The 18,487-nt window shown below is 44.3% G+C and overlaps 1 protein-coding gene across 9 annotated transcripts in view; it reads right to left on the bottom strand.

The window, feature by feature from the left end:
• The window catches only part of KCNJ15 (potassium inwardly rectifying channel subfamily J member 15), a 44,832-nt gene that overhangs the window by 16,654 nt on the left and 9,691 nt on the right, over positions 1–18,487 (bottom strand). The window contains exons 1-3 of one of the 9 annotated variants that reach the window (XM_070488871.1): positions 12,143–12,214; positions 2,240–2,396; positions 1,951–2,106 (exon numbers count right to left, since the gene is read on the bottom strand). The exons of 4 other annotated variants lie outside the window; for them this stretch is intronic. The gene's annotated coding sequence lies outside the window, so the exon portion shown is untranslated. Of the gene's footprint in view, positions 1–1,950; positions 2,107–2,239; positions 2,397–8,783; positions 9,000–12,012; positions 12,281–18,487 lie in introns of those variants that run through there. 4 more of the 9 variants (XM_070488872.1, XM_014862027.3, XM_014862026.3 and 1 more) reach the window with 4 other exon arrangements.

Here is an 18,487-nt window from a genome sequence, read left to right as displayed (position 1 = left end):
CAACATTTATTCATTCATTTCTACGCCAAGAGTTTCTCGACCACCTGCTCCGTGCTAAGCCGTGTTCCGGGTGCTGGAGCTCCAGCAGCGAATAAGACTGACTTGGTGTTTGCACTCATGTAGTTTGCAACAGAGCAAGAAAGGGAGGGATTAAATAAATCATTAGACAAGTTACTTAAGGACACTTGTGGGGAGAACTGGAGGGAAAGTCAAGGATGGAACATGGTGCGGGTAATATGTCCTAGTCTGGGGTTCCAGGAAGGCTTCCTGGGGGAGGTGCCATTAAGATGGAGACGTGAAGAACAAGGAGCATGTGGCAGGTAAGGGAGCAGGCAAGGAGAGAGATGAGTGCTCTGGGCACAGAGACATGTGGCATTTACAAAGGCCCCAGGTGACATGAAGCTTGCATCTTCTAGGAAGTGGAGAAGGGTATTGCGTAGGGGGTCAGGCAGGAGCGTAGGGCAGAGCCACACCATGAATGGCTCTGCGGGCTCCTTGAGGATCGTTGCCTTCCTCCTATGAGAATGAGAACCATCTCAGGGTTTCAATCGAGGAAGAGACAGGATCCGACTTGCTTTTTAAAGTCATCATTTTGGACACAACATGGAGAATGGATTGGAAAGAGACAAGCATCGATGCTGAAAGTCTGGTTAATCGGTACTTTCAGTGATCCAAGCTAAAAATGCTGATGCATGAACAAAGACAGTGCCAGGGGATGGAGAGAAGGGAAGGGCTCTGAGTTACACGTCCAGAGAGAGTCAAGAGGTATCTCTAATAGGCAGATGGCGGGGCAAGGATGCAGAGGCGGAGGAGGCCCCAAAGATACTCCTGACTTCCTGGCATGCAAATGATGCGGATAGGATGGGCTATATTTTACTGATTCAGAGGACACTGGATCGTCCTCTGTAATTTGAAAATCATTCATATGTTATTGGATGCCCACATTGTTCAAACGTTTTGATATTCTATCAGTGGGGAGCTCCCTCTGGGACATAATCTCAACACAGACGGAGGATCCAGTGGTGGGGGTGGGGTGCTGGGTATAGGTTTGAGGGGGTGCCCTGGGGCTGCACGGGACATACTTAAGAAGAGATAAGAACTGGGGTCTGTGCTCATGGGCCCGATGTCAACAGGGAGGGCTGGGCAGGAGGCACGCTTTTGATGTTTGAGTCTCCAGATGGAATTTGATACATGTAAGTGGATGAGATTCTCCCAGATGCAGAGTGTGGGAGAAGCAGCCCCAGACTGAGCCTCAGGCAGGCAGAGGAGGAGGTCCTGGCAAATGAGACCAAGAAGGAGCCACTGGTCCAAGAAACACAGCTTTTCACTGATCAAATCACCAAAGATTTTAAGGGACTTATCAACATTCCGTAGGGACAAAAATGCGGAGACGAACAGCTTCATAGATGGTTTCTGATGGAATAATTTGGCATAGCTTTTTTTGGGGGCCATTTGACAATGTATACCCAAAGTTTAAAACTACTTATTTATACTCTTTGACCTAGTAAATTTACATCTAAGAATTAATTAGAAATGTGCATCAGGATTATGCACGAGTGTTCTCTACATTAGTTATAATATTAAAAATTTCAAAACAGCCTGGATCACCAATAACATAGATATGATTTTAAATTTACAAAATATTTATAAGCTGAAATGTTACATAGTCTTTAAAAACCACAGCAAAATGCTAAACATGTTAAATAAAAAAAAGAGCTTTTGATAAAGCTCAGTATACAGTGTACGTGCTCTGTTTTTCTCTCCCTAGGTGAAATTACAACGAAATGCCTCTAAAATGTTAACAGTAATTATCTCTTCAAGGGAAAACAAAATTAGGAAGGCTTTTCAACCAGACTTTCCATTTTTATGCAGTTAATCTGAAAATTCAATTTCCCTAGCACAGACCATTCCCAAACATTCCAGATTTTACTGTAAACGAGAAGTACTTACTGTGCTCCACTGAGAAACTTTCCACACGCCGCCGTGGCCAAACCGTATGAAATAATTTATTCTCAGAGCGTTTCGGTTGTACGAATCCAAGAATCTAGTGTTCAGTAAGTGTTCGGGGTTATTATTTCATGTCAACTTCATGCTGCATTTAATTGACTGAGGGAAAAAAGTTTGCACTTCACCCAAGAGGATTGCTGACCTAGCAGGTTTCCTGCCCGATGCCTCTGCTCAGGCAGGTCCCTTCACCCCAAATTCTTCTCTGTCCTGTGTTTGGCAAACTCCTACCCACCCTCAAGGCCTGGTTCAAACGTCACCTCCTCCAGCTTCCAGGGAGTGTTCATCTTGCTCCTCTCTTCTGCCTTTTGCAAGCTGTCCACACCTCATGGTACCGCTTATGTGCTGCTGTCACCATGTTTGGAAGCTTGGCTTTCTCCTTAAACTGGGCTCTGTGGGGGGGGGGGGGGTGCTCAATTCATCTTTTAACCCTAATGCCGAAATGAGGTCTGTCCCATGGCAGGGACTTAATGTTGGAGGGAGGAGCGGGGTGGGCGGAGTGCCACTCAAAGGAACTGACAGCCATCCAGATTTAGTAACCAATGTAGCTCATTTAAAGATATGGGATGTGATGCTCTAGGTCAGAGGGGATGCCAGTCCAAAGCTAGGCATGTTGGAAGGAAGAGGGGGCCAAAAACATCACTGACTTGAATGACCGAACTAGAAATAAAGGTTTAGACTGCGTACTTTGATTCCTGGCACTAAGACTATCCAATAACAACCTACATTGAAGAGAAAATGAGTCCTAATATTTCTCAAGCTGATGAAATTAATAAGCACTACAGGCATAAATATATGCAGTTTAGCACAACAAATTACTTTCTAAGTGTGCTTTGTGTTCCATGAGGACTTCAACACGCTGACCATCATATACAAAGGGTCCTAGGACTCTTTTCAGCAATCTATTTGCTTCCTTAGAACAAGAGTCGCCAATGTGTTGTATCCCAGTCATCCAGGAGAGGACAGCAAGAAAACAGTAGGGTTGTCAAATTCATCTTCTACCTCAGCCTCTTAAATGTTTATATTTTGTGTATATTTTTAAATATACATAATATATTGGACAGGACAAAAAATTATATATTGTGCATGTATGTCCTAAGTTGGTTGTGTCTATAGAGAGGGATTGTTAATTTTGAATCCATTGCTTTAGGCCAGTGCTTATTAAGCTTTAATATGAAGACAGAGTCCCTGGGGATCATGTTAAAATGCAGATTCTGCATCAGAAGATCTAGGCTGAGGTCTGAGAATTTGCGTTTCTAACAAGCTCCGAAGTGACATGATGCTGAGGCTGGAGGCAGCTACACTTGGAGTTGCAAGCAGCCTTCTGCAACCAGGGTTGGTTCCTCATTTGAACTCCCCAGCACAGAACACAGAAGACGGTTTTGGTAACTATCTTCTCGTCTCCCATAGCTGGCCACAACGAGCACCACTATAGAGCCCAGGAGAGAAGGGAACTCATTCCAAGAAAAGGGAGCTGTCATGGCCACAAAGGATGATTTCTCACAGAACTCTACTGAGAAAGGGGTCCCTGGGGAGCCTGCTGGGCCTATGGCTTTACCTACAGGAGAAAGTTCAAGGTCACTAGCTGACTTCAATGAAAAAAAAAAAAGCACTGTTTACAAATCACCGTACAGTATTACAAAACAGTCCTGTAGTCAGCAATTCTTTTCCAGTGTTTGGCTTATATCTGAAACTTCCTTTACGGAAAGCACAGCTGGAAAGCAAGGTCTTGAGCGCTTCAGATCATCAAAGTTCCCGTGGTGCTAAGGTTAAGTGGAGGAGCGCTAAGGCAGAAGTCTCTTCCTTTCAGACTCATAACAGTCACCTCCATACACCCTTCCCCTCAGGGGACCCTGGTGTTGGGAGTCAGTGGGTTGCAAATGCTCTTTGTCCAAAGAAGAGGAGAAAAATAACACATACATACACATAGTCCCCAATAAACATTTATGAGTGAACGCACACACCACACATTATTGATAAATAAAATGATTCTCTTAATTCACAGGGTTTACCCAGAAATTCATGTTTGTGTGTCCTAGGGCAGCTTTTGAAAGATCATTGTGGTCTAATGTGAACTACATACCTTAGCTTAATTTCAGAGCCAATTTGCACTACGTAGTAGTGGCTGCCAGTAAGTTTTCAAGTATCTACATCTTCCATATGGTGCAACTGGTCTCAACAAAAAGTGATGTAAGACTGAATTAGAAAGGTGCTTCCTCTGAATCCAGGTCCACAGTCCACACAAACCCAACAAAGCAGCCCAACGGGACTCATCGCTAACCAGCTCGACACCTCAGAGCACATGCTCAAGATTAATAAAGACAGTGGAGAGGATGGAAGAGGAACTTCCAAGGGGCCATTCAATCGGCCACTTGAAATGAGTTGGCCCCTGAGTTAAACCTAGTTGGTCAATTCTTAATGTTCTATCTTGGATCTATTTTCAGCTAAAAGACCCAATTTTCAGGGCATGAAATTGGGAATGGGAGCCTGGTTGAAAGACCTGGGCTATGCCCTCCTGTTTGTTCTGTGTGCTGTCTTCTGTTTCCCCTAAATCATTGGTAATAAAACCCATGAAATGAGAAAGGCCCAAAATCCCTATCTTTGAGTTTTGGGGAGACACATGGGGTTTGGCTGAGGAGAATGCTTTACATTCCAAAGCCAAGCTTTGGGGAACAGAATCGATGGGTGTGGATAAGAGCTTTAAGGGAGAAAGAAATGACACCTTGCCTTCATTTCCTCAGTGACTGAGTGATGACTCTTAAAACTCCCAGGAATAAGTCTTCTGCCCACCACTCCCCTCCATCAGCATCACTAACAGCCGGCGGGCGCATTTCATTCCTCATCTTATTTGACACTTCCATAGAATTTCAGACTGTTGCTCCAGTCTTCTCCCAATTTCTCCCTACTTTTCCAGCTCCTTCTCAGTTCCATTTTAGGCTCCTCCTCTTCTGCCAGTCCCTTAAACTGTATTTTTCCCCAAGCGCCATACTCCAAACTATTTTCTTCTCTAAACACACATGCCTGCATCTACTCCCACGGCTTGAGATGCCACCTTCCTCATTCGGAAAGCCCAGACCTTGCATCTCCATCCCAAGTCTCTCTCATTAACAGTCTCACCCTGACTGTCGCCGGGCCAACAGCCAATGAAGGGTTTATGTCCTCCCACTTGATTGTCCACATCCCAGCTTCACTATCCACTGCCCAGTTCAGCTCCCCTCCCCCTGCAGTCCCTCAGGAACTGAAAGATACTGAATACCCATGTTTACCTCAATATCCCTCTCCCTTCCCACTACCACTGCCTTGGTTTAGATGCACATACTTTTTTCAGTGACTTCATCAGGCTCACAATTAGGTCCCAATCTCAAGTCATCCCCTCTTTAAGGCTTTCCCCACAGTGCAGCCTCAGGGATCTCCCTAAAGCACTCCTCAGTTGCCCAGCTCAGTGGCCCCCATTATCTATAAAACAAAACCTCAGAGCCTGACTTTATGAACACGGCACGTGAGACCCTCCAGGGACTGGTCCCACCTACCTTTCAGCCTTGGTACTAGTCATTCCACAGCCTGCTATATGCCGAACGACTTGCAGTGGTCCAAATGGGTGGGTCCTCTGTTGATTGATATGATGCCTTTAAACATGGCAGGCCATCAGCCGGAAAGCTCTCTCCCTTTCTTCATCTGCTTTCGCACGTCTCTCTTTTGAGACGTTGCCCATTCCAGGTAGATGGTTTCCCTACCTGTTCTCATGGGTTAAGTGCTTTCCCTATATATTCACCTGTGCTTCTGCCTCCCCAAATATTTATCTCAGTGTAGTGGAGTTGTTTGTTTACTTGTGTTTATCTAATTACAATAATAGTTATCAAACCAACAACTACCATTAGTTGAGAACATACATGTGACTGTGTTGGCAGTTCACATACTTTCACTCCAAACTTCAGAGTAACTCTGGTAAAACTAAGTAAATGGAAGCTCAGAGAAGTTAGAGGGTTTGCCTAAGGTTACACAACTAGTTGGTAGTGGTGACAATATTTAGATCCTAGTCAGTCTGACTCAAAAGCCAGTTCTTTATCCATGACATGCTATTGCTTCTCATTGGAATGTGAGCTACCATATCTATCTTATCTTGTATACGCCAATACCTAAGTTCTAGCAGGAGCTTAATGTTTTTGGATGAATGAATAAATGAATGAATGAATGGAAGCAAAAGGAGCTTAGAATCTTCCAGTCTTGGAAAAGCAGCCCCTTGGGTCTCAAAAAGAATGTTTCTACCTATTGGTTGTATTGATGAGAAAAGTAGGGGGAAAGTCACTTTGTCTCAGTTCCCTATAACACACACAACTGTTACTGATGGAAGACACGGGTTGCATCATGCCTACAGAGTCAGTGTTCCTGGAAGTGCCTTGTGCCGCAGTGCCTGAAACCCTCACCCTGAACCTGCTCCCATTTCTGATTTATTTATTTCCGTGAGCGGCTCCATGGTCACCCAAGCCAGATGCTAATGTTGGCCTCCTCTTCCCCCTTTCTTTATGACCACAGCCACATGGTCTTCAGTTTTATCTCTTGAAGAATTCTTGTTTCCAACCCCTGCTCCTCTGCAACCCTGGGCTCCTCTTGAGCCCTCTCCACTCTGACTCCCTTTTACAGCCGATCTCTATAAATGCAAATATAGCCTTCCAAAAATGAGAACTTGTCCATGTCAGTTCCCTGTGTCAGCCGTCAAATTGTTCTTCATTTCTTACATGATCAAGTCTAAACTGTTTGCCCAATGTCCAAGTCTTCTAAGGGATAGCCCTTGGCTACCACGTTGGTGGCATCTCCGGATGCCCCCCTCTCCATCATCCATGCTTCAGCATTGATGAGCTGCTTTCACTTCTCCACATACTGCATGATGCCTTACACCTTCCTACCCGCCTTTGCTCCCAACGTCTCCCCTTCCTGGAAAGCCCAACCTAGTACCAGCTCCCTCAATTGCCCCCATGGTTCTTCCCATGGCTCATTCCTCCCACTGAGGTTCATTTAAGACCTTGTCTCTCCTTTACGGCTCTAAAGCGTCATATCACCACACTCAACACAGGATCATGGTTTTCCCTTAATGTATCCCTCTCTTCTTCTGGATGACGAGCTCTTCAAGGGCAGGATTTGGGCCATGAGCATCCTTGTACCCTCAGTAGCACAGGCCCTGGCATAGAGTAGGTGCTCAGAGAAAAAAGCTTTAATGACTCGTATTCATTACTCTAGAAATGAGTCAATGAATGAATCAAAAAATGGATTAATAATCCATCCCTATAAATTAAAGAATGATGAATGTCAAAGACACGGCCCAAAACATGTGTGTGGTTTCAAAGCATTTGTCATCATATGTGAAGTTTTCCAAATTGCTTCTTTGAAGCGATTTATACTTACACATTGTTCTACCTCTGTGGGAAATGAGTTTCCACAGTGTTGAAATCCCCTGGGTTAAGAAACACTTCCTTTTATCTGTCCTGACTCAGATGTTCCCGGAAGCTGGACTAACCCTTTCGGCTCGCTTGGTTGATGACTCTTATGCTGTGGTTCACTAGTGTCCTCAAAGACAACACGGACTTTCAGAAAGGGCTTTTCTCCCAGAGAATGGTTTACATCCTTAGGGCAGGATTCATCACCCTTATAGTTCCCTGAAGGCTAGGAGGTTTCTACTAGAGAATGCTATTACGGTCACATGTGCATTGGTTCATCACTTTTTTGTTTAATCCCCCTCCCACATACACAAAATTAGCATGGAAATTACTTTAGGACCCTATTTGTCTTCATTCATTTGGTGGCCCTTTTAGTAGCTTTCTCAACAACATCTTTAAGAGGCCCAAGGACATAACTTGAAGATTGTGGTGAGATCAAGAGGGAAGGAGGGAAGGCTCATGGCTCTGTAGGGTGGGCAAGAGTTTCTTCTAATCCCCCCCCAGTGCTTCCCATCCACCATCAAGCCATCACATTTGATCTCTGGGATTGGATTCTTAAAATCAAAGGGGCTAAGCATTATTTTGGACAGATCTTTACCACTTTCTCAGTCACGAGAAATGGGACCTAGTTTCTAATATGCTATTCCTATCGCCATTTTAAATAAACTATGGAAGAAATGGTTGAGGGAAATTATAAAACTCACACATAGCTTAGGACTGAAAATGATGACATGGGTCTTTGAACTCCAGTGCACAACCCTCTGCGCTGGCCAGGTACTGAATATGGCACTATTTCCTTGAAGATGCCACTATTGCCCAATGACTCCTAATCACCAACATATCATTCATTCACTCCATCTCTTTTTTTAAAGATTGGCACCTGAGCTAACATCCATTGCCAATCTTCTTTCTTTTTCTTTTTCTTCTTCTTCTTCTTCTCCCCTAAGCCCCCCAATACATAGTTGTATATTCTAGTTGTGAGCACCTCTGGCCGTGCTATGTGGGATGCCATCTCAGCATGGCTTGATGAGCAGTGCCCTGTCTATGCCCAGGATCTGAACCGGCAAAACCCTGGACCACTGAAGCGAAATGTGCGAACTTAACCGCTTGGCCACGGCGCCAGCCCCTCACTCACTCATTTATTCAGCAAACATTTAACACTATTATAAGAAAAATATGGTCTTTGAAATACATAAAGGTGAATGATGCATGGTCCTGTCCCTCAAAAGTATACCATCTAATAGAGGAGATGATGTACATAAATTGTTCTCACACCGAGCAGAATAGAATCCTTTATGCCTAAACACTATCTCATGGATGCTTCTATGTTTCTGTCATAAAACTTACCATATTCATTGGTTCATGCATTTCTCTCATCCCACAAGACTGTAAGCTGCATAAAGACAGGGACCTCGTCTTATTCCAGCACTAACATTGTCCTCGTCTAACACGGAGTCTTCCTGGCTGACATGAATGAATGTAATATGTAGGAACACTAAGGATTTCCAGGAAAAAGCTCGATCCTTTTCAACTGGAAGAATCATAGAAGTCTTCCTGCATTTTCTGTAGGAAGAGGAAACAGGAAAGAGAATTGCCTCCAAGAGGACCTGCCCAGGGAGAAGTTTGGACGGTGACTGAGTGCTTTCCTGAGTATGCTCATCTGATTGGATGGTAGGGCGTATCAATGACTCTTAACCATAGCTGCTTATAAGAAACACCTGAGGACATTTTTAAATGCCCTAACACCTTGCCTTCACCACAGGTCAATTGAATCAGAATCTCTCATTGAAGGGAGGAGAGGGAGGCACATAGGAATAAGAGCCTGAGTTTTGGTACTTTTAGAAAGCTCTCCATTTGCTTCTAATATGTATCCATGGTTGAGAAACACTGTGGCACCTCAGGAAAGTCAGTATGAGGCCATATTGGAAGATACACTGGCAGTAGATTTTTAAAAGGCCATAGAGAGCAAACTAAGCAGTTTGATCTTTCAACAGGCAAAAAGAAGCCAGGCTCATCTAACAAGGTGGCAGCTGTAGAGAGATTATTTAAGAGGCTGTTGAATTCATCTAAGCAATACATGAATTCTGGGGCATCTCCGCCTTGATTTACGAACAGGTGAAACTCACACACCTATTAGATATGATGCAGGGATGGGAGAGCAGGAGCTGAATGACTCCGGGGTTTGGGGCCTGGATGAGGAGGAAGACCTGCATGAAAGTAGAGGATGGTGATGTCAACAAGGTGAGGTTGGCTCTCAGCATGTTTGCTTCGAGGTGCCTGTCTCTAGAAAATAAATTTGGAGCTGGTGGTGGAGATTTGGGAATCAATGCCTAAGAAGGAGAAGTTAACTATGTAAGAGTCAATGAGATATGCAAAAAAGAAAAACGCCAAGAGAAGAAGGCTCTGAGGGTAGAATCTTGGAGATTGCCTGTACTGAAGAGAAGGAGAGGCGACTTTCCAGCAAAGCAGCTGGACAAACAGCAGCCCGATGATTGGACGGCTATGTAAATTCATCAGAGTAGACGACTAGGGAGGCAAGATTTCAAGAAAGAGTAAACGGCCCAGAAGTCAAAGATTTGAGAGTGGACAAGAAGGCACTGATGCTCCCGGGGGGAGTAAGTCTTAGAAAGGAGGGGGACGCTTGTTTCCCAAAGACAGGAGGGAAAGAAGAATGGTTCCATTCACTGCACATGTGTTTACTGAGCACCTGCTATTTTCCAGACTATTGTAGATGTTGGGGATACATCAGTACAGAGAAGATGCTTGTTCTCCTGAAGCTTATGTTCCAGTTGTGGGGAAGGGGAAGAAAGATAAGAAAAGTGACAGAAAGATTTTGAGCAGTAGAGGAGGAAAATGGTGGAACTGTGCTCTTAGTCCAGGGAATGAGGGTGCGGTCTTTTGTTGTGAGAGGAACAGGGCTGAAGGAGATGGAACAAACCTGGACGAGCTCCTGAGAAGCATATAGGAGAGGCGATAAGAGATGAATAAAGGAGTTCAACCAACTACAAGGGCCCTCTAAGTTTCCCAAGCGTGAGCTGGTATCTTCAGTTACACCTACGATGACTTTGCTAATGCTGAGCAGCCTGGGAGCTCGGGCTGAGTACGGAAGGGGTGGGCTGCGTGGAGCTGAGGACTGGCAAGGCTTCAGTGGTAAAAGGTTACTGGGACTCAGGATTACAATACCGTGTTAGAAACAAAAGCATTTGAAAACCAGAGAACGTAAACGCTCAAGGTCACAGCACACTCATCTGCTCGTGGAATCTATGTAGTAATTGAGCCCACTAAGAAGCCTACTAACGCTGCTATCTAGTTTTAGAAGAACTATAATTTAGTATCACTAGCTATCAATTAGTCCTGTTTTCCTCATCTGTAAAATGAGAGGGTTGGACGAAATGATCTCAAAGTTCTCTTTCGAGCCCGGTCAACGAATGTTAGTGCACACGTGAAATTCTGAAAGCTAATTTCTTCTTTAGCATTCGCATCTAATGGTTAACTATTAGTGTTCAAAAATGCAGCTGCAGAGCAAATGCAACTCTGTTAGTTCTGTGCATATAAAGCCCTGGGTTTTATGGACCAGCCTGGTTTTGAAATAAACTGCCCTGTGAAAATACATGACCTAAATTCTGGTGGGAGAAATCTCAAGTGTCATGGTTAATTGGAAAAGATAATTGGTAGGTGAGTGATAGGACTGACCAGAAAATTATCAGAGGTGAATGAGTTCTGATATTTACAAGCTGGGGAGAGTTCTTTATGAATATTGGGAGAAAAGAGAGAGAGATTAGTTAAAGGATACCCCCCAAAAAATAAAAGAAAAAGAAAGAAAAGGAGCTTTCAAATATTAGGATGATAGTAGCTAGCATATTAAATAGTTACGCAAATGTGACTCACCTTCCAGAGCTAAGATTAATTTAGAGCAATATATGTAGGATCTCTTTTATCCCTCTCAAGTTTCTGAATAAGAGCTATGCAGGCCTTAGATCCTGAAAACCTAAGCTAAATGTGGTCAACTGGACAATCAGGAAAGATAAATAGGGTACCAGCTGGCTGCTATCACCTAATATTTTAAAAATCTTATCTCTTTGCACATGCAATGTGCCTTGTGAATAATATTATACATAATCTTGAAATAAATAAACCTAAGTATCTGAGCTTTTTCAAAGAGGTGCATTTGTTGTGTCCTTTGTCATTGAAATCAAGGTCTTTAAGGGTCAAAACTCAGCACTAACTCTGTAAGTTATTTATTTGTCCATTTAATCTGAACTAATAGCCAATTGCTATTTTCAGGAGCCTGTTTGATGCGTTACTCTCAAAAGGAGTCTTTGGCTTAACTAACTTACATTTTAGTTTTATACCAAGGTCATATAAACAATATGCAAATAAATGAGAGTTTCAGTCCTTATAGTATAGGGTAGAAGCATTAATCGCTTGTTTTCCTGACAAAGTTTGTTTGCAATCTCATGGAGCCACGCTTAATTATTGTTAAGCACTGGGATTTTCAGAAGTGGGAGTTTTCTTTAAATCAGTAAGCTATATACTAGCTGAAATTAAAAAGAGTAGAGTAAGGAAAAAATCATGCCTGAGGTCATGATGAATCGCTTGGTTGCACCTTCCAGATATCCCAAGCTCCTTTGAAGTTTGAGTGTTTCATTTTCCCCTTCCTTCTGTACCACCCTGGCTGGTCAGCGGGAAGCCCTCTGGAGTCTTACCTGGAGTCCAGGTCCAGAGGCTCAGCTCAGCTGAAGATCCGAGAGACACGGGGAAGTGATGAGGGCCCTGGCTCTGTAGGGAGGAAGCCTGGGTGCTGAGAGGCCTGTGTGCAATCCCAACCTGAAGGCTACGTGCTCACGTGACAGATGAGAGAGTGGGCGGGGACATGCCTTCCACCCCATGAGGAAGAAGCTGGGCATTGAGGCAGGTGCCTCTGTCCCCACCCTAGCAGCCTCCACCTGCCTCCAAGGACAGAGACCTTGGGCTGCGAGGACTTCCAGCACAGGACTTTGGTTGAAGGTGTTAGTATCTGACATAGCTCCAGATTTTTTTTTTAAAGTTACTTGACAACAAAAACTGCCAAGCAGAACTGCCACAGAGCCCTGGAAGGAACCATAGCATTTTCGTCTTCTTCAGAGGTGCTAGGGGACACTAGAAGTTTCTTCTCTTGCTTAACTTCTATCTAAAGGGCTCTGGAACCTTGGAAAATTATCTGGTCCAGGCTCACATTTTAGGAGTTCTCAGAGCTAGTGGGCCTGACGCTTTCTGTCATGGGCCTGCCTGTGGTGGATTGTGGTGCTAGATCACAGGTTATCAGGCCACTAAGCAATCCCTTGTGGTGGATAATTACTATAAACAAATGGGAACACGCTGGAAACTTCCCATGACATTGGATGGATCTCATGCACCTTCGTTTTCGATAACCTCCATGTGCATTTCTAGAGATGTTTCTTCCCCAATCAGTCTGTTCCCATAGTGACCTCTGGACAGAATGTGGACTGCCTGCACAGAATCATAATGACCAGGTCGAGCAGCCAGGGTGTGAAGGATTACATGGGGTAAGCAGTATAGTACACAGGCTCGTTGCCTTCTGATCAGAAAAATACTGAAATGCCACTCAGCTCAATTCCCAGGGATTTTCCTTCTAGGACCATCCTTAGGACTGAGAGAGTACAGGAAAGGAACCATTGACAAATGTCAACAGTTTAGGAAAAGTAGGAATCCTACACCTTTAAAAACTTGAAAATGTTTGCCTGATTTTCTACTTCTTTTCACTCACCCCTCTTATGCATTTCCAAACTGTAAGACAATTTAACCACTTTGCTTCCCCCTGAGTTTGGGTTCATCTTTTCCTCTTTGGGTTCCCCCTGGGATAGGAGGGGCCTGGTGAGGAGTCCCAAGCACTGTCAGAAGGAGCAGCTCTTCCACGTGTTGCAAAACCTCGGGCAAGACACAGGTCCCCTCCGGGCCTCAGTTTCCACATCTGTAATGGGAGAGAGGGTTGCGCTAACTTCTCTGAAACTCCTTTAAGCTTTAACTATCTATGAAGTGACCCCTGCTGCTTCTGGCACCTTCTGGTGCTCAGAGGGACTTGGCTGCACGGGATTGGAGTGGGCTGGCACTCCGAGACGTCTTTGGCTGTTGGAGAAATTGGGCTGTAAACATACTTGCTACATCTAAAATTCCTTATGAGGCTTGTGGTGTATATGGAATTATATGTGACCCAGGTGATAAAATAGTTGCGCACTGCCTTGACCATTAACATGCTTATAAACCTTTTTAGCCTGTTACCATAAAGCAAACAATGAGGAGCCAAGTTTTGTCTTGGTCCCGCCATAAACCCACAGGGAGAATGAGCAATCTAGTCACGAAAAGACGTGGAGGGACCTTCAATGCACGTGACTAAGTGAAAGAAGCCGATCTGAAAAGACTACATACTGTGTGATTCCGACTCTATGACATTCTGGAAAAGGCGAAACTACGGAGACAGAACAAAGATCAGTGGTTGCGAGAGATTGACGGGGAGGGAGAGATGGCTACAGGAAGCACAGAGGATTTTTAGGGCGGTGAAACTACTCTGTATGATGTTAGAATGGTGGATGCTTGTCATTATACCTTTGTCCAAACCCTTAGAATGTCAAGCAAGAGTGAACCCGATGGTGCACTATGCACTTGGATGGTTGGATGCGTCAGTGTAGGTTGATCCTTGGTAAACAACGTACCATTCTGGTGAGCGCTGTGATAGCGGGGGCGAGGCTGTGCACGTGGTGTGGGCAGGGGTTATATGAGAAATCTTTGTATTTTCCTCTCAATTTTTTTAAACCTAAAGCTGCTAGAAGAAAATAAAGTATTGAAAAATAACATGTATAATTTTTTAATATTTGTGTTATTTTTAAGACTTCATTAGAGAGAGAGAATACTAATGCTGTGGTCAGATTTGCAGATTTTTGCCATCTTCCCTTGGTTTTGACAAAATGAGATGAATCATTTAATATTATTCCATGCTCAACTTTTCTCTTGGGCATTTTGGTGAAAAGGAAGCAACCTGACGTGGTAGAAAGGTATAGGTTGGAGCCAGACACACACTTGGGTTCAAATCTCAGGTCTTCTGGAGATGGCATTGAGGAGCAAGTTCTTGAAGTCTGAAAGCTTGTGTCAAGGCCTGCATACTGGGGTCATCCCAATGATGAAGTGAGATGTGAGATGCCTGTGAAGGGTAATCGGGCCAGTGACTTTGGACAAGCGATTTCGTCTCCCTGATTTGCAGTTTCCTCCTTTGAAAAAGGGAGGTGGTAAATCTCGCCTTCATTAGCCTGGGATTACAGTGAGCTGAATGGGTGCACAGTGGGGCTCAGCAGAGGTAGCTAGGGTTTTGCTTGGCCAAGTGCAATGTGCCCTCAGCCATCAGGGTTTGTAATCTGATTGGGGAATCAGGAGCCACCTGTACCAAATGCTCAGATGGGGACACAATTTATGATGAGTTCTTCTTGGCACAGAGACATTCTAGGTTTGGACCAGCCTCAAGAAAATGACATTCAGTAAGTGTGGAAGTGGCCAGGTCCGTGGGGAAGGGAATGCTGAACCTAGTGGGCCTTGAACGGTTTTGAAGAATGGATGGTGAGATGCTGGTAGCAAAAGGAAAGAAATGACGACTTTCAGGAAAGAGACTCGCAGGCAAAGGAAACAAGGTAGCATGTATTCAGAAGCAACTGAAGGGAGGGCCTCAGTAGGGAGAGGTGGGAAAAAGAGTGTGGATAATTGAGGTCAGGTGATGGAGAACCTGGCTATAAGCAGGTCATCTAACAGATAGCTCCAGGACACCCTGGTAGATGCTTACGATAACCAGGTTCCAGAGGTCCAGTTAAGACTGCTACTAATTGCAAACAGCTCCAATGCCCAGGGACACCTGATGTCCTCTTGGTGCCAAACTTACTCTCTGTCCCCTTTTCTCTGATTTTGGAGAGCATTGTGGTTTCTTTCCATACCAGCCTGCACAGTATGTACTCAATTTATGGTTTACAGGCATTTCTCACACTCCCATACATGTTTTCCACTGAAGTCTGTATTTTTCCTAGACCCACCCGAATTCCAGAGCATGGTTCACTAGTATGCCAAGTTCATAGTCTCTTTGTCACTTTTCTCTCTTTATAAAACCTAAGAGAAAGTTACCTTTTTAATGCTTCGATTTTGGGGAGGTTTTTGGGGGCTTTTTTTGATGAGGAAGATTTGCCCTGAGCTAACATCTGTTGCTAATCTTCCTCTCTTTTTTTTTTGGCTTGAGGAAGATTAGCCCTGAGCTAATATCCATGCCATTCTTCCTCTGTTTCATGTGTGGGATGCCTCCACAGCATGGCTGGTGAGCAGAGTAGGTCTGTGCCCCAATCGGAATCTGTGAACTGGGCCACCAAGCAGAACTCACAGAACTTTAACCACTTGACCCTGCTTCTATGTGTTTTTAATAGAAAAGACCGAATGACCTAAAACAAAATAATTATGAGGGTAATTTCTGATTCAGTTTGCATTGAGAACAACAGTGATTTCCAGAGGCAAATCCAGTACACTAGTTCTGGCAAATCCAAACCCTTTTTCATCAAAGTTTGAGTATTCTAGGAGAATAATCCGTTTTGTAAGTTAAAAACATTTAAGAAGCTGCTCTAAGATTTTGTAAGGGTGGTAACCTAGACTCTGGAATTCTGGTTTCTTTATAGAGTAAGATTTTAAAAACAGAACTGTATAAAAAGGGAATTAGTTCCTTAGAGAGGAAAACAGGATCATTTTGGGTCATTTTGAGAATGTTTGTTCCCTATTGATTTCACAGAAGACAGAAGTGGCTTCCCCAAAGATTTCACAAAAATCTTCTCATTTACCTCTACTGCTATCCCTGCGGGTAGGAATTTCTCCGAGTTTACAGATGAGAAACTGGGAAGGTAGGTGACTTGCAGAGAGTCACGCAGCCCATGGGTGAGACTCCCATCCAGGCCTTCCACTTCCAAGTCTAACTTTCTTTTGTTCACCAGCAGCCTTAAGGAAAAGCCCTGTGCTCACCTGGGTCGGGCGAGATGGTGAGGAAACAGTGTGGGCAGGTGGGGACCTGGAGTGGAGAGAGCAGGAACCGACTCGTTGCTGCCCATATGCTCTGCAATTTTCTTAGGCTCGGAGGCTCAGAACAGCAGTGTACTCACCCAAGGGTGCTGTGGCTAGGAGTTGGCACATCTGGACTTCCCATCCAGGAATGTCAGATTCCAAAGTCCAAAGTGTCTTTCCATGAGACCAGCCCATCTCTCTTAACAGAATGGTTCTTTCTCAAGCTTCCCCTATTACCTGCTAGGGGCTTTGTCTTACTCCTTTCCCATCTTTTTTTTTTTCTATAATCTTCAAGAACTGTTATCAGCTATTTATATTCTCCTATCCAGAAGTTTCCAAACTACTAATCATTTGACTTTTTGCTAAGAAAATTAAGGCTGCACTTCTTTTAACACACCCACCAATTTTTCAAAACTGCTATCATATAGCACTTTATTTTTTCTGAAGTTTTGCTTAATCGCAATACAGCACCGAAACACCAGAAAATAATCCCAGCAAAACGAGCTTTAGACGGTAGGTTCAAAGCGGGCAGCGACTAATGGCTCCGAGGGATCTGGCATTGCTTCTCAGTCTCTCTCCAGCATGATGACTATCTTTGTCAAATCACGTTTGTGTTCAAAAGGTCGCCGATCTTATGAAAGAATAAACTTGAAAAGCCTAGCTTTGAGTCATTGCGGTAATTAGCAAATTTGAACACTGCATTATCTTTCTCTTTTTATTGGAAACATGTTCAAGAACGAGCTTGTAGTTTATTCAGACCTACTGGGAAAATGGAAGCACGGGACTTGCACAATCCAGATATCCATCCACTTTTCAAGGGCCCTAAGTTGCTGGAATCTTCCTTCAGGAACACATGTAACCACCCCACCACGGTAAACATATACCTTAAAATCATGATAGATGTTAATTTATGGGATAACCTGATAGTCTTTAAGGATGGAACGGAGTGGGTTAGCCATACTTAGAATGGGAAACAGAGGAAAAGAAATTTTCGCCACCAACAGGCTTACAAGGAGCCATCCCGCAGCCTCCAAGGACACTGGTTTACCAGCCATGCTATGATCTCTCATCTCCTCTGACTTTCTATCTGGAGCGTCAGTTAGGTGGGGGCTACGGAGACCTCCTCCACCATCTTTTCTTTCTGGCACCTTCAGGCTCTCCTCTGCTTCTTTCCTTCAACTCCCAAACATGCTTCTCCTCTTCTCTGATATATGATCAAGGGTGGTACCACTAACTACGTCTTCAGAAAATTCCTACTGTCAGTTGTTCCTGTGACAGAAGACTCTGGTCCTCTATCTGCTTCTCTGATAATTCGTTCTCTTTCTGCTGGTCTGGCACTCACCGTCTTTTGTTTCTCTTCATGCTCTCTCTTGGCCTCCTCCACCTTACCCTCTTGACCATCCATAGTCCCATTTCTTTACCTGTTGCTCCCCAGCAGCACCTCCTCTGAGATCCGATCTCTGTTTGCAACATCCCCTGGGACACCTCTCCTAGAGAACTGCTCAGAGCTGACTTGGCCAAAACAGAACTCATATTATTCTCCTAAATCCAGTTACTTCTGATTTTTGGTTCCAAACAATGGCATCCTCGTTCTCCTACCTGTCTATCTTTAAATGCCTTCACTCCTGCCTAATCTAACTCGAGTCCAGAGATTCGACCTTAGTGCATCTTGCCGTGTCTCTCCTTCTCCCCTTCTGCTGCCATCACACTCAGCTCTAGGGCTTCATTCCTTTTACCCAGCCTCTCAAAATACCCTTCTGACAAGTCATGGGGCCTTCACTGCCAGACTGATATTCCAAAGCACAGCTCAGAATCCAAAAAACCTGAAACCTTCAGTGACTCCTCATTGCTTACCAAATTGAACCCAAACAATTCTCCCCAACTGACCCACTCTTGAATCTCATCTCTCACGGCAGCACATAAGGGTATGGGCTCTAGAGGCCAATGACCTTACTTCAAAGCCCCTCCTCACCCCTTCT

This window comes from Equus asinus, chromosome 18 (assembly GCF_041296235.1).
Source record: "Equus asinus isolate D_3611 breed Donkey chromosome 18, EquAss-T2T_v2, whole genome shotgun sequence".
Lineage (NCBI taxonomy): Eukaryota > Metazoa > Chordata > Mammalia > Perissodactyla > Equidae > Equus > Equus asinus.
The sequence above is the reverse complement of the archived record's forward strand: the minus strand, read 5'-3'. Positions and strand labels throughout refer to the sequence as shown.